The 17146-nt window shown below is 46.5% G+C and overlaps 1 protein-coding gene across 1 annotated transcript in view; it reads right to left on the bottom strand.

The window, feature by feature from the left end:
* Positions 1 to 17146, bottom strand: part of AP3B1 (adaptor related protein complex 3 subunit beta 1) — a 1191861-nt gene that overhangs the window by 806854 nt on the left and 367861 nt on the right. The gene's annotated exons all lie outside the window — the stretch shown is intronic.

The raw sequence follows: 17146 nt of genomic DNA, 5'->3' as shown, positions 1-17146 counted from the left end.
CTAAATGAAACAGTGAAACTACACCCATGAGTGAACCTCAACCCCATCATTGCAAGGGCTACGAAGAGGGAGAGGTTCATTAGGAAACAGAAAAAGGCTTCTTGCCTCCTCAAAAGGAAGACCGAGGAAGCGAAGTTTTTGAGCGGAAGCACTGGCCTTCCCTGGTCTATACCTCCGTGCTTCTCAAAAACGAGACTTAGAGGCCCAGAGACGAGGCTTAGGCTTGTCCTCGGGTAGTCGACTTTGTATCTCCAAGGTCTTCAACAATATTCTCCAAATCCGCACTAAAGAGCAGTTTTCCCCGAAAGGGCAACTTGGCCAGACGAGATTTGGATGCCACACCAGTGGCCCAATGCCTTAACCATAGCCAGTGTCACGCCAAAACGATCAAGGACATACCCTTAGCTGACGCTGGGAGAACATCATAAAGAGAATCTGACAAACAAGACAACCCCACCTCTAGGGTAGGGAGAAAGCCTGGAGGCAAGTCCAACATGGACAATTGTTGAATCCACGATAAAAAAGAACCCCTAGCTACAAAAGAAGAAATTGATGCCTGAGAATGTAATGTAGCTAGTTAAAAGGCAAGTTTCAAGGAAGCCTCAAACTTGTGGTCATGCATGTCCTTTAATGCAGTGCCACCTTCAACAGGGATAGTGGCAATCACCGTAACAAAGGCATCCACCTTAGGCAGAGCAAACTGCTCTGAATCAGATGGTAGAAGGAGATATAATTTGGATACAGCAGGAGCCATCCAAAGGTTAGAATCAGGGGTTTCCCACTGAGCTACAGTAAGGGCCTGCATAGCCTCATGAATATGTAAAGATAAAGGAGATCTTTTAATACCTGACATAATAGATTGAGCAGGACCAGAGGACTGAGATGCAGGGAAAGAAATGTTTAAAGCCTCCATAGATTTTGTGACCAAGAGACGCAACTCCGCTTTCAAAAACAGCCTAGCTACAGTAGGATCATCATCCCCATCAGCTTCTAAAATGTCCAAGTCAGGGCCATCAGCAGAACTAGGCCAGTAAGAATACAAAGATAAAACCTCCTCTGAGCCCCAACAAGAGCATTCTCCAAATCCAGAGAAACAGAAAGTTTTTGTTTCTTACGAAGCTGCTCCTCAAAGCAACATGAGGGGAACGAGAGGCAGCTTGAACTGACCAACAAAAAGACCTAATGTAATAAAAGAACAAATTCAGGCAAAAATGGCAGGGCAGAGACTTGCACCCCAGCAAAACCAACAACCTGCTGACAAAATGGCCACTGAAGTCTCACGGAGCACAGGAGCCATTGGAACTGAGCCCGCCAAAACTACCATCAGAGCAGGGCCAGATTGAAAGGGACAAATTAGGCAAAAGCAGCATGTCAACAGAAGTAAAGTAAAGCAAAGCAATCATGAACTGGTAGAAGAGATCTTACCCCCACAGCGAGCATAAGACTTAATAGGCTCAGACATTAAGAATAAAATGAAGATACACACCTATAGCAGGTATTCTCTGAGGACAGCAGGCTGAACATTCTCACAGATGGGTCGTCGTCCGTGACCGCCAGGAGACCGGAACAATTTAGAAAAATCTCGAAGTCTTGAGAATGCTCCGTTGCGCGGGCCGAGCGCACTACGCATGTGAAAACGGCTTCCAACCCGCGACGCGAGCGTGTCTCGCTCAGTTATATAAAAAAGCATAAGTGAAAACTAGGACAACTCCAAAGGGAGGAGGGAGGGATTGTGAAAATGTTCAGCTTGCTGTCCTCAGAGAAAACCCGCTACAGGCATGTATCTTCATTTTCTCCGAGGACAAGCAGGCTGAACATTCTCACAGATGGGGTATCCCTAGCCCCCAGGCTCACTCAAAAAAAGAGCATTGGTCAATTGGGCCTCGCAATGGCGAGGACATAACAAAGATTGAAATAAAAAGAAACACAACTAAGTGAGAGTGCAGTCTGGAACAGAACAGAAATGGGCCTAGGAGGGTGGAGTTGGATTCTAAACCTCGAACAAATTCTGCAGCACCGACTGCCCAAACCGACTGTCACGTCGGGTATCCTGCTGAAGGCAGTAGTGAGATGTGAATGTGTGGACTGATGACCACGTTGCAGCCTTACAAATCTCTTGAATAGAAGCTGACTTCAAGTGAGCCACTGACGCAACCATGGCTCTGACATTATGAGCCGTGACATGGCCCTCTAAAGACAGCCCAGCATGAGCATAAGTGAAGGAAATGCAATCTGCTAGCCAATTAAGAGATGGTGCATTTCCGATGGCGACTCCCCTCCTCTTGGGATCGAAAGAAACAAACAACTGGGCGGACTGTCTGTAGGGCTTTGTCCGCTCCACCTAAAAGGCCAATGCTCTCTTTCAGTCCAAGGTGTGCAACTTGTCTTCACCAGGGCGGGTATGAGGACGGGGAAAGAATGTTGGCAAGACATTCAGATGTAACTCCGACACCACCTTCGGCAAGAACTTAGGGTGAGTGCGGAGAACTACTCTGTTATGATGCAACTTGATATAAGGTGCATGCACTACAAGGGCTTGGAGCTCACTGACTCTACGAGCTGAAGTAACTGCCACCAAGAAAATGACCTTCCAGGTCAGATACTTCAGATGGCAGGAATTCAGTGGCTCAAAAGGAGCTTTCATCAGCTGGGTGAGAACGACATTGAGATCCCATGACACTGGTGGAGGTTTGATAGGGGTCTTTGACAAAAGCAAACCTCACATGAAGCAAACAACTAAAGGCTGACCAGAGATAGGCTTACCTTCTACACATTGATGATAAGCACTAATTGCACTAAGGCGAACCCTTATGGAGTTGGTCTTGAGACCAGACTCTGATAGGTGTAGAAGTTATTCAAACAGGGTCCGTGTAGGACAAGAAAAAGGATCTAGGGCTCTGCTGTCACACCAGACAGCAAACCTCCTCCATTTGAAAGAGTAACACCTTTTCGTGGAATCTTTCCTGGAAGCAAGCAAGACTCGGGAGACACCCTCTGAAAGACCCAAGGAGGCAACTTCTAAGCTCTCAACATCCAGGCCGTGAGAGCCAGAGCCTGGAGGTTGGGATGTAGAAGTGACCCCTCGTTCTGGGTGATGAGGGTCAGAAAACACTCCAATCTCCACAGTTCTTCGGAGGACAAGTCCAGAAGAAGAGGGAACCAGATCTGACGAGGCCAAAAGGGCGCAATCAGAATCATGGTTCCATGGTCTTGCTTGAGTTTCAGAGTCTTCCCTACTAGAGGTACGGAAGGATACACATACAGAAGGCCTGTCCCCCAATGAAGGAGAAAAGCACCTGACGCTAGTCTGTCATGGGCCTGAAGTCTGGAACAGAATTGAGGGACTTTGTGATTGATCTGAGTGGCAAAAAGGTCCACCGAGGGGGTGCCCCATGCTCGGAAGATCTGGTGAACAACCTTGATGTTCAGGGGCCACTCTTGAGGTTGCATAATCCTGCTCAACCTGTCGGCCAGACTGTTATTTATGCCTGCCAGATACGTGGCCTAGAGAAGCATGCCGTGATGGTGCGCCCAAAGCCACATCCTGACAGCTTCCTGACACACAAGGCAAGATCCAGTGCCCCCCTGCTTGTTGGTGTAATACATAGCAACCTGATTGTCTGTCTGAATTAAGATGATTTGGTGGAGTGTTCCAGATCGCTCGTAAATTCCAGGAGGTTGATCTGAAGATCCTTTTCCTGAAAGGACCAAGCTCTTTGAGTGTGAAGCCCATCTACATGAGCTCCCCACCCCAGGAGGGATGCATCCGTCGTCAACACTTTTTGCGGCTGAAGAATTTGGAATGGACGTCCCAAGGTCAAATTGGATCAAATGGTCCACCACTGAAGGGATCTGCGAAACTCTGTGGAGAGATGGATTACATCCTCTAGATCCCCTGTGGCCTGACACCACTGAGACGCTAGGGTCAACTGAGCTGATCTCATATGTAGGTGTGCCATGGGAGTTACATGAACTGTGGAGGTCATGTGTCCTAATAGTCTCAACATCTGCTGAGCTGTGATCTGTTGAGACACTCGAGCCATGGACACGAAGGTGAGGAGATTGTCTGCCCTTGCCTGGGCAAGATAAGCTCGAGACATCCGTGTGTCCAACACAGCTCCAATGAACTCCAATTTCTGTATAGGGACAAGGTGGGACTTGGGATAATTGATTACAAACCCCAGTAGTTCCAGCAGTCGAATAGTCATCCGCATGGACAGCCCCTACCTCCGAGGTGCTCTTCACCAGCCAATCGTCGAGATAATGCAACACATGCACTCCCAGTCTGCGTAACGATGCTGCGACAACTGCCAAGCACTTTGTGAAGACCCTGGGCGCAGAAAGAAGGCCAAAGGGTAGCACGCAGTACTGAAAGTGCCAAGTTCCCAAGCAAAATTGAAAATACATCCTGTGAGCTGGGAGTATCCAGATGTGAGTATAGGTGTCCTTTAAGTCCAGAGAGCATAGCCAATTGTTTTCCTGAATCATGGGAAGAAGGGTGCCCATGGAAACCACCCTGAACTTTTCTCGGACTAGGAATTTGTTCAGGGCCCTTAGGTCTAGGATGGGACGCATCCCCCCTGTTTTCTTTTGCACAAGGAAATACCTGGAATAGAATCCCAGCCCCTCTTCCCCTGATGGAACGGGTTCGACTGCATTGGCCTTCAGAAGGGCGGAGAGCTCCTCTGCAAGTACCTGCTTGTGCTGGGAGCTGAAGGACTGAGCTCCTGGTGGGCAATTTGGAGGCTTGGATATCTGATTTAGAGTGTATCCTGACCGGACTATTTGAAGAACCCACCTGTCGGAGGTTATAAGAGGCCACCTTTGGTGAAAAAATATCAACCTCCCCCCAACAGGCAAGACGTCTGGCACGGACACTTTTTCTAAGGCTATGCTGCTGTGGAGCCGGTCAAAAGCCTGTCCCTGGCTTTTGCTGGGGAGCCCTAGGGGCCTTCGGCGCACGGCGTTGACGGGAACGCACATGCTGGGACTGAGCCTGAACCGGCTGCCGAGAAGCAGGAGTGTACCTACACCTATTATAGGAATAGGGAGCACTTCTCCTCCCTCCAAAAAACCTTCTGGATGAGGACATGGTAGCAGAAGACGCCCGGCGGGAGAAAGAATCCATAGCATCATGGTGCTTTTTGATCTGATCGATCATGTCCTCTACCTTCTATCCAAAAAGATTATCCCCCCGGAAAGGAACATCCACCATTCGCTGCTGGGTCTTATGATCCAGGTCAGAGACACACAGCCATGAGAGTCTGCACATCACTATACCCTGAGCAGCTACTCGGGATGCTACATCAAAAGTGTAAGTCCCCCTGGCCAGAATTTGCGACACGCCTTCTGCTGCCTGACCACCTGGTGAAAAGGTTCGGCGAGCTCCAGAGGGAGTGCTTCAACCAAACTAGACAGTTGCCTCACCGAGTTCCGCAAGTGAATGTTCGTGTACAGCTGGTACATTTGGATTTTGGTGGCGAGAATAGCGGCCTGATACGTTCACCTCCCAAAAGAATCCAAGGTCCTAGACTCTCTGCCTGGGGGTGCAGAGGCATAGTCTCTAGTACTCTTGGCTCTTCTGAGAGCAGAGTCCACCACTATGGAATCGTGAGGAAGTTGGGCCTTCCCCATCACAGGCTCTCCATGGACTCTGTACTGGGACTCGGAGTTTTTGGGGACCATAGGATTAGAAAGAGGGCACGACCAATTTCGCATAAGCACTTCCCTCAGTGTATTAAGCAAGGGGGCCATTGCAAACTCAGCAGGCGGAGAAGGATAATCCAAGACCTCGAGCATCTTGGCCCTGGGCTCATCCACAACCTCCACAGGAAATGGAATGTCCTTAGACATTTCCCGAACAGAAGATGAGAAAGAAAGAGACTTTCAATAGGCGGAGTGGGATCAGAGGGTACACCACATGACTCTTGCTCCGAAAAGTACCTGGGGTCCTCCTCCTCTTCCCACGAGCGCTCATCCTCGGTATCGGACAAAAGCTTTCTAAGAGCAGCTCGAACCCGAGCCTGACTCGACATCGAGGATCGGCATCCTCGTGGGGGATGTTGAGAAGTCGACCACGCCTAGACTCCGGCAAAGCTACCTCCACCAACGTCGAGAGGGAATCGACCTGGGTGGCAGCCAGCATCAGTACAGCAAGCGGCACCGAGGACGGAGACCTCACCACAGGCGATGGCCCAGATGCCGCCTCTGCAGTTGGTACAGAAGACGCAAGCACCCCCGACACCGAGGCAGATTGGCGCAGCAAGCCTTCCAGGAGCTCTGGAAGAAGGGCCCTGATTTGCTCGTCAAGAGCTTCCATCGGAAAAGGCTGGGGGGTCAGTGCAGGAATCAGTGCCAGAATCTGAGGGGGCTTGAGAGCCGGTACCAGGCTGCCAGATGACCGACGCATCAGTACCTCTTAAATGGAGGGTGAGTGGTCCCCTCCCGATGCTTCTCAGGTGCCGACTCCTTTGGCTCCCTGGAGTCTCCATACCGTGCATGGTAGCAGATCGATGACGGTGCTTCTTAGCCTTCGCTCGACGCCGTCATCGAGACTCCTCGGTACCAAAGAGGAAGACGTGGAATCCTCACGCCTCCTCAGGGCCGGGTCCAACGAAGGTCGGTTTCGGGGGGCCCGCACAGCAGGAGGCCTCGAGATAGCCACTCGATGCCTCACTGCTCCCAGCACAATGTGGTCAATTGGCAGCCATTACCTGCACCCTCGATGTCGCTGCTTCCCTCGACACCGACATCGGTACCGATGTCAATGCTGACATCGAAGGACTGGGCCTATCAGAAAAAAGTTACTCACGTTGAGCCTTCCGAGCCACATGGGTCCGTATTTTCATCAATTTACACAGCTTACAGGCATCGGGCAGATGGTCGGGCCCAAGGCACTGAAGACACCACGCGTGGGGGTCGGTACCCAAGATGGTCCGGTTGCAGCAAGTACAACGCTTGAAGCCGCTGAGAGTCCTCGATGACATGGACGGAAAAATAGCAGCCGCAAAATTAAAAGGCTCGATGGTGCCAAATAAAAAGGCACAAAAAAAAGGGGGGGGGGGGGGGGAAGACCCGGCCAAGCAGCCTAAAGGCGGCCGCCACGAAAAGAAAAGGAAATTTTTTTTTTAATTTTAAGACTAAAAGAGAAGAAACAGAAGGGAGCAAAAAAACACTGTAGCGAGTCTCCTGGCCAAAATCCCGAGCAGCGGCGGAAAAATCGTGACTGCCAAGGCACGGACAAAATGAAACTGAGTGGGACACGCTCGCGTCACGGGCGGGAAGCCATTTGCGCATGCGCAGTGCGCTCGGCCCGCACGACGGAGCATTCTGAAGACTTCAAGATTTTTCTAAATTGTTCAGGTCTCCTGGCCATCACGGACAACAACCCATCTGTGAGAATGTTCAGCCTGCTTGTCCTTAGAGAAATTTACTTACATAAAACAGCCAGTCTCGTGACCTCCAAGGCACTGAAGCCCCACAATCTTCCCACAGCAGAAGCGCTCTCACAAAGAAATGCAGTGTTTGGCTTTTTTTTTTTTTTTTTTATATAAGAGTCATCAGAAAAAGATAAGGGAAGACCGAGATAAAAACGTAGAAATTGTCAATGCGGGAGCAGGGAGGGGACCTAGACTACTAGGTTTACACCTGAGGCACAGGATATTCTCAACCCCAAACAACTGAATCTTCAAACAGGACAGGAGGCCACACAGAAGTCACCACAGCGCACAGGAACTGCTATACCACTTGCTGGGGATAGAGAATACTGGCTTGGTTGCTAAGCACAGGAGCTTATGAGGCACAACTCATTAGAGTTCTCTATCTCCACCTGCTGGCGAATGGTCACAACCCATTTGTCTGGACTGAACCTTGGGACACAATGAAAACTTTATTAAGTGTGACCCTCTCTGCGAAAACAAATCACCATCTAAATGTGAAGCTGAAAACTTGAATAGGTAGGCTAGATTGTTGCATAAAAAGATGGGAAAAAAAAATAAAAGGACATTTAACATAATTTTAGCAAATTTTTCTCATTCAAACAAACAAAAACAAGGAAAAAGAAACCTTCCCCATGCAGTTTCAACAGTTCTTAAAACCTGCCCAATGGCAACTATGGCAAGGCTAACCTGAAGTAAATGTACAACAGATATCAAGTTTATTTTCCATTCCTAAAATTCCCCGACAATGAATTGTATTAAATATTTTCCATTCAATTTCAAAGCTTTGACCAGCAACTGAATGCCAAAAATGTTTTCCCAGGCTTTATTTCTCTCATGCAGCTTCTGGTACTTGTGGGAGAGTCCTCCTCAACTGTGCAATGCAAAATTTGCACAGAATGCTTATCCCATGCCTGAATAAGTAACATCACCCCAGTATCATAGTTACATCAGCTGCATGGTCCGATGCTGCTATAGCATGTGTGCAGCTAAATGCGAAAGAGTACAGCAAACTAAAGGAGACTTCCCATACCTTTGTTTTTCCATTTAAGCGTGCTTTTGCGGTTTCATAATCAATGGGAGTTGAACAAAGCTGGCAGGAGACTGAATCAGTGTGCTCAACACAAGCCCGAAAGTGGCCCCACCCATCATATCCTTTAAGTAGGCTGATTCTTTCTCCAGCTGGATGTTTAACATTAAGATGCAACTGTTCACCTCTTGAGCCTCACAACAGCCTTAATTTAATTTTTTTTTTTTTTTTTAAGAATAATAAGTTAAACTATACAATTGCCTTTCAAAGGGAAAATCAGCCGAATGGTGTACATCAATAATTAAAGTAACCAATTTAAACATTAATCAAACGAACAGCAAAGAATCAAGGCAACAAAACATCATCAAGGTAAGTCATGCATAAAACAAGAACTAGAATGAAGGCAAAATATCTCACAGAAAACAACTAATGAACCAGCTGTAATAGCATTACTAAAAATCAGCAGCAGCTATCAGGGCCGGTCAAACCCAGTAAGCGGGGTAAGCGCCGCAGGGGGGCGCCTGCTTTCAAGGGCGCCGCTCTTGGTGCTTTAAATCTTTAATTTACCTCCGCTCCAGCAGCGGCACCACCCGAAAGCCCCGCCCCGCCTCCAGCCCCCCCCCCCGTGAGCCTACCCCGCAGCCCCGCCCCCCCGATGTCATTTCCTCAAGGGCGGGACCCCGGAACAAACCCACAAAGGGAGGGAAGGCCAGAGACGGGGCAGGGCCCCCAAACGACGCGGCCACTGGAACGGAGGTAAACTACGTTCAAATCTTTTTTATTAAATGTTCAAGCATACAATATTCAACATTGGAACACATATATTCATACTACACATGGTCTGTGACAGGTCAAAGTAATCCTGTTCATAATTCTAGACTCTCTTGTTTATACTGAAGCCTTTATTTCTGTCTTAGTCTATTTTGTCTTCTGCTACAGGATCATGTGTCCTACGTCAGCTACATTAGCTTTTTCAGGTAAGCGTAGGTCTGAATCCAAACTTTATGCTGAACCTCTCTGTGACTCCTACCCTGTCTCTGTCACCAATTCTACTTAATTTATTCAACCCATTGATATCAATATAACCAGTTTAACCTTAATTAGCGTTTCCTTTTATTCATATGTGCACAACCTTTAAGATCTACTTCATCTATATGTATGAACCTCTGTCATTTATTTTCTTTTTTTCTCCCCCCTCCCTTTTCCCTTTCCCCCCTCTCCCTTGTTACCCCTTCCCTCCCCCTCTTCTTGATCTATTGGGCTTGCTTAATCCTTAACCAAAGAGTCTAAACCCCCCTTCCCCAAACTTCCCCTCTTTCCTCCTCCCAACTCTGTCTGTTCATGCTCCCTGTTCCACCTTCTTTTGAAACCTCCCCATTTAGAAATTTATCAGATAACTGCGGGCTGCTTGCGGGAGCGTGTTCAAAAGGGGACTCCAACACGCTTCAAATTTCTTCCCTTCTATCGATTCCCAGTTCTTTACACCTATCCGTTCTACCCTCATCAACATCAACATTCGTGTTCTCCACTGTTGTCTGAATGGTGGCCTGGACGAGAGCCATTCGGCCAGAATAACTTGCTTAGCAATTATAACCGTCTTTGAGGCAAATTCTGTATATCCTCTCCGTGTTGGTTTATTCAGTCTGAATTGACCAAAGAGAATCGCCACATCATAAATCCAAGGCGATTTCCACAATTGTGATACATAACCGAGTAATCCTTTCCAAAATTTCACCACTGCTGAGCATTTCCATATCATGTGACCCAAGGTTGCTCCAGCACAATCACATCTGGGGCGCATGTTCCCCAGGGTGACACACCCATATGGAAAGCTTGTCTGGGCGCAATATATGTCCGCACAACCAGCCTGTATTGCTGTTCCCAGTGTAGTGCGGCTGAAGTGGAGCGCCTCATGGTCAGGTTGTGTGTTTTTATCTGTGCCTCTGTTACTGTCTGCATCAGATCTGCACTCCATTGCTGTGCTAGTTTTTTGTAATCCAGTTCTGCGGCCGTATCTCTGATATGCCTGTGGTGAAATGTAAGCGGTACCTCCTGTTGAGCTGCCAGGGAAAATGCATCTGATATTTCTATTTGTACATCCTCCGTGAAATCTTTCCACGGTAAAGAATGCACATAATGTTTTAGCTGCTGGTAGTGAAATCTGTCTTTGTCAGGCAATCCATATTCCCTTTGCAGGTCCGAGAAGTTCTTAATCTTGCCTTCTCTGGTAAGTACTTGAAGGAGGTACACCACCCCTCGTCGCTTCCAATTCTGAAATGTCCCGTATATTTGTCCTGGTTCAAAGTCCATATTGCCACATATAGATCGGAAGGGCGTGACTTTGGTGGAAAATTTATGTAGCCTGCATATCCATCGCCACACTGCTTTCGCAGTGGGCATTATCATTGCATATTTCAAAATTTCTGGAGTCACTGTCCCTCCTACGTGTAGATAGTTTGAGAAATGCCACCTTGGTTCCAGCTGTAACTCCAGATCTGTGTTAGAAAATTCTGTCGTCCCCCTGAACCAGTCGTTGATGTGTCGCATTCCACTGGCCACTGTCAAATGTCTCACACTTAATCCTAGCCTGCCATATTCAACCGGGATGGTTAATGTAGTTACTGGCAGGTGTGGCTTTCTCCCCCGCCACAGGAAACGTTGTATCAACTGATTTAGTTTCTGTTCATCTTGTCTCTTCAGAAACAGTGGTAGTGTCTGAAAAACGTACAACCACTTTGGGGTTATACACATATTGTATAAGGCTATCCGCCCTAGTAGTGAGATAGGCAGGGATCCCCACATGCCCAGTCTGTCTCCTGTCTCTTTTAGCAATTTAGCTACATTTATTTTATACAGCTGTCTGAGATCTGCCGGTATCTTTACCCCTAGATATGTTATAGGTTCTTCCGTCCACTGTAATGACTGTGTACCTGTCCACTTCCCTACTCCTTCTGCACCCACCGGAAGAATACAGGATTTCGTGATGTTTAGCTTAAACCCCGCGATTCCCCCAAACCTCTGTACTTCCTGCAATAAACAGCCCAGAGAATGTGCTGGGTCCGTTAACACCAATAACAGGTCATCTGCATAGGCCAGCATTTTTATTTGCCGGCCCGCCACTGTGACTCCCTGTATTCCTTGGTTGGACACGATAGTTCTCAGTAGTGGTTCTAATGCCAGTACAAAAAGGAGCGGGGAGAGTAGACATCCCTGTCTAGTTCCTTTGCTAATCTGAAATTCATTGCCCCTCCCCCCATTAACAATTACACTGGCTCTAGGGCTATTATATAGTGATTTTATTACCTCCCTAAACCATCCCGTGAAACCCATGCTTGTCAGTACTTGATCCAAGAATTCCCAATTAACATGGTCAAACGCCTTTTCGGCATCCAGACTTAGTATCCAAGCCGGTATTTCTTTTGTCTTGCATACCGACAGGGCTACCAGTAGCTTTCGAACATTATGTACTGCCCTTCTTTTCCGAATAAACCCTACCTGGTCTTAGCCCACCAGGTCAGGCAAGCATTGCGCCAAGCGTTCTGCCATAATTTTTGCTAGTAATTTGACTTCTACGTTCAGCAGCGAGATGGGCCTGTAGGACCCTGGTCTCTCTGGTGACTTGCCCGCTTTTGGTATCAATGTTATATATGCTAAATTGGCGTACGAGGGTAGTTCTCCCATCTCAATCCCTTCTTCATAATAAGTTAGCAGATGAGCTTGTGCCTGTGGTGATATTAGTTTATAATATTCCCCTGATAGCCCATCTGGGCCTGGGGCTGATCTTAATTTCAACTCTTATTGCTTTCTGTAATTCTACTAGTGTTAGTGGCAGATTTAAACATTCCCGCTGTTGCTGGGTGATCTGTGGTAGCCTAACGTTTCTCAGGTAATCACTTAAAGCTGTTTCTGATTGTGTTTGGTTAGTGTACAAGGTCTGAAAATATTCAGTGAAGACTTGGGCAATTTCTTTAGGGTTGCTGGTTAACCTACCTTGACTATTCCTAATTGTGGCCACTGTCCTAGAACCCCCCCATCCTTTAATTACCCCTGCCAACAAGCGTCCCGATTTGTTCCCGAATCTAAGGAGTCTGTATTTATAGTATAGAGCCGATCTATTTTCAATTTCATGTAGTTTCGTGTTTAAGGTAATTTGCAACGACTTCACTGTGTCTAGATTTATTTTTGTTGAATTCTGAGTATATCTCTTCTGGGCCTTTTTCAGTCTAGTTTCTAGTAACAAGATTCCAGCTGCTCTACATTTATTCTTTTTGCTGCAATATGCCAAAATTTCACCCCTCAAGACCGACTTGGACGCTTCCCAGAAGAGGACTGGTTGCATCTGAGCGTGTAGTCTATTGTTCTGGGCGTAGTCTTTCCATTTCTTGTGAAAATACTTGATAAATTTCTCATCAGTATATAAGTATGCCGGGAATCTCCACCCTCTCCCACCTTGGTTATCTACCTGCAGCTCTAAATCTATCCATACGGCCGCATGATCTGATATTTCTTCCGGGCCAATGGTTGCCCCTATTAAATGTGGTAGTGTTAAACGGTCTAACAAGATATAATCCAACCTACTTAATGTTTCATGGGCTCTGGACCTATGAGTATATTCTCTTTCAGTCGGGTGCAATGTTCTCCATGCGTCCACCAAATTAAGTGTTTTAGAAAACACTTCCCTAGCCCTTGTGCCTATGTGATGAGAAGAGACTCTGTTTGAGCAGTCCATTTGAGAGTTAAACACTAAATTAAAATCTCCCACCACCACCAATCTTTTGTTATTATATTTAGCACATTTGGCCGTCAGGGACCTCAGGAACGAGGGGTCATGTATGTTCGGCCCATAGACTGTTACCAGTATGAGTTCCATACCGGATAGCCAGATTTTTAGAATTAAGTATCTCCCGTCTTCCCCAGAGTCCTCCCGGGAGGCTTTATATGTTAATCCTTTCCTAAATAAAATTGCAATCCCTCCTTTCTTCCCGTTGGCCTCTAAGGAAAACACCTCGCCCACCCAACTCCTTTTCAATTTGGCATGTTCTAGGCCTGACAAATGTGTTTCTTGCAGACACGCTATGTCCGCTTTATGACGCTTTAGGGCCGTTAGGATTTTAGCTCGTTTGATCGGGGAGTTAATCCCCCCGACATTCCAGGTTGTTAATCTGACCGGCATTGTGATCTCTTGTGGCTAGTTTGTCTGTTAGTTCTGCTACTTTCAGCCCAATGTACCTCTACCCATGTTTTTCCCCCATATGTTCTGTTTGGGAGCCCGCTTAACCCGTTTTCTACCCCTATCTTTTTACCCTTATCTATCCCTACTATTCCTTTTACCCCCATATCCTCTACCCTCCTAATTTCTCCTCCCTCCCCTTCCCGCTTTTCTCCCCCCCTCTCTATTAAACCCCCCTTCTCTCGCTCCAGGTCTGGCCTGTCTGTGGAGAAGTGACCCCCTAGGCACATGAGGCCCCTGCCCACTCTGCCAAATGTACCTTTTATCCTCTGGTGCCTTTACTGAATCATGTTGACTTTAGATTTTTTCTAGTAGTCCTTCCAGCGCTGCTTTCTTTGCTTCCGTCACCGTTTTAAATGATTTCCACTGTCCCTGGATTAACATCCGCAGAGTTGCAGGAAACTGGAGGGAAAACCTTATGCCTTTGTTCACCAATGCGGAGCATAACGGATGGTACTGTCGCCTCCGCAGTTGCACTTCTGTCGAGAAATCTTGAAAGATTAGTACCCTGTGCCCATCAAATGTCAAAGAGTCTCTCTGCATCCTGAATCCCTGCAAAATCTCCATCCGATGCCTGTAGTTTAATATCTTGGCAATTATTACTCGCGGGCGCGTTTGTTCTTCCGCCTTGCGTCCCACGCGGTGAGCTCGCTCTACCACGAACGGCCCCATGGTGTCTGTTAGTGCTAGTTCCTTGGCTAGCCATGTTTCAAGCCAGGTGGTTAAATTCTTTTCAGGGATTGTTTCTGGTATCCCCACCAACCGTATATTGCTCCTCCGGGAGCGATTTTCTAGGTCCTCTAATTTGTTGTGGCATTCGTGGAGCTGTTTTGTGAGGGTGGCTATGTCTGGGCCATATCCGCGTCCTTCATCTTCTAGGGCCGACACCCGGGTTTCGAGGTCCCCCATTCGAATGCCCACTCCGTCCAGCCTTGTGTTAAGCTCTTCCAACTTGTGCTCTACTGCCACCCATTTCGGGTCCCATGCCTTCGCCACCGCCATCGTGATTGGCTGGAGTTGCGCTTCCGAAAAGCCTTCTGTTTGCGGAGCGGGCGTTTCCGCCATCTTGGTCTCCTGCGCGCTCGTCTTTATTTTCTCTTTCTTCACAGATTTTTGTGCCATCGCTAATGGAGACCTGCTAAGGTAATTGTCCATAAATTACTCCGCCTTCCGCGAAATCTGACTTCAGGCACCTTCCGATTAGTTTAAGATTTGGCAGGGGTCTCAGAGCTCAAGCCACACGCTGCTGCTCAGCTCATGTCCCAACCGGAAGTCCGCCTTAATTTAAATTTAAAATCTGGTAGCTGGTTGGGAGAGAGAAGAGAAGGATGGAGGGAAAACAAGAGCCAGAGAAGCACCGAGGCCAATGCAGAGCAAGTCAGGGTTTTTGCTAAGGGCTGGAAAAAAAATAGACCTGGGGTCCAAGCCTTTGAAAGGAAGAGTGTAGAGCAGGGGTGTCCAAACCCCTATCCTCAAGGGCCACAACCCAGTTGAGTTTTCAGGATTCCCCAAATGAATATGCATGTGATCCATTTGCAAAAACTGCCTCCACTGTATGCAAATAGATCTCATGCATATTCATTGTGGAAATCCTGATAAGACGACCTGGAGGATGGACATCCCTGGTGTAGAGAGAGAGCTGAAGGTCTTCCAGGGAAAGAAAGAATGCTGGGATGGAAGGTTTTGAATGTAGAAGAGGCATGAGAGAGGCGATCAAACCAAGGGAAAGACAAAAATGGAGTGGTGGAGCCAGCAGCCAGAACTTATAATGAGGAAATTCTGCATAAAAACTTTTTAAAATTCCACATCTTTGAGTGATAGTTTTCTATATTGCATCTTAAGAACACACTGGGTCAGACCAATGGTCTATCTAGCCAAGTATCCTGTTTCCAACAGTGGCCAATTCAGATCACAAGTACCTGGCAGAAACCCAAATAGTAGCAACAACCCAGGCTACCAAACTCAGGGCAAGTAGTGGTTTCCCTATGTCTGTCTCAATAGAAGACGAAGGTCTTTTCCTCCAGGAGCTTGTCCAAACCTTTTTTAAAATCCAGATATATTAACTGCTGTTACTATATCCCCCAGCAAAGAGTTTCAGAGCTTAATTATTTGTTGAGTGAAAAAATATTTCATTCTATTTGTTGTAAAAGTATTTCCATGTAACTTCATTGAGTGTCCCAAAGTCTTTGTACTTTTTGAAAGAGTAAAAAAAAAAAAAAAAATCAATTCACTTCTACTTGTTCTATACCACTCAAGATTTTGTAGACCTCAATCACATCTTCCCTCGGCCATCCCTTTTCGAAGCCTTTCCTCATATGAGAAGAGTTCCATCCTCTATCATTTTGCTCACTCTTCTCTGAACCTTTTCTAATTCTGCTATATCTTTTTTGTGATACGGTGACCAGAACTGAATGTAATATTCAAGGTGAGGTCGCACTATGGAACGATACAGACGCATTATAGTATTCTCTATACCATCCCATTCCTAAAAATTCCTAGCATCCTGTTTGCTTATTTGGCTGCCACTGCACATTGAGCAGAAGATTTCAGCATATTGTCTACACCACCACCTAGGGCCCTGTTTACTAAACCGCGTCATAGGCGCAGTAGCGTTTTAAACTCGCATTAACCATTAACGCACGGTAACTGTGTACGCGCCTATAATATTCCTACGGGTGAACTAGTTAGCGCATGCGCTAATTGAAGGCGAACTAAAAACACTAACGTGCCTTAGTAAACAGACCCCCTAGATCTTTATCTTAGGTGCTGACCCCCAAGGTAACTTCAATAAATCATTATTCAAAGGTGGTAATTATACAGTGTTAACAGTTAAGTGTCCATAAAAGTTTGCAGAATTCTAACACAGTGTGTGCAGAATTATTACACTTCTTGCACAGAACTCCCCCAAAAGAAACATGCACATCATTCACTGCTACTATATATTCTGCATAATTGGTAAAGCTCCTTGGCATGTTTTTCTCTTTTTTAATATATGTCTCTTATAATTAAGATTTTCATAAAGGGCTCTTTTGCATATATATTACACGTATGCTATGGACTAAATAAATTTATATTAAAATTTGCCAGTGGTTACAGTTAAGTACGAGAGAGGAATGTCAGTCAGTTCTCCAGACCTCTAACCAAAAGGTGCTGCCATCTAAAATGCTTACATGTAAATACTTGTCATGATTTAAAGACCTCCTCTTAAACAAGTAGGAAATTTGTTAATTAAATGTCAGCTAAATATTATTCATCCTATGACTATCATTCATGTTTACAACAGAATTGCCTATTGCTTTGAGCTCCAATTACTCTCTCATTAATCTAGTCGTGTATAATTTTATTGTACATATCTTTTGGCACCTTACCAATTGAGATTGTCTCATACTGTTATACAACCTGCATCAGCATTTACTCTTACAAATCCTGTATTCTTTTATGTTTATTAAT

The sequence above is a fragment of the Microcaecilia unicolor genome, chromosome 2 (assembly GCF_901765095.1).
Source record: "Microcaecilia unicolor chromosome 2, aMicUni1.1, whole genome shotgun sequence".
NCBI lineage: Eukaryota > Metazoa > Chordata > Amphibia > Gymnophiona > Siphonopidae > Microcaecilia > Microcaecilia unicolor.
Note: the sequence above shows the minus strand (reverse complement) of the source record. Positions and strands in the feature narration are given on the sequence as shown.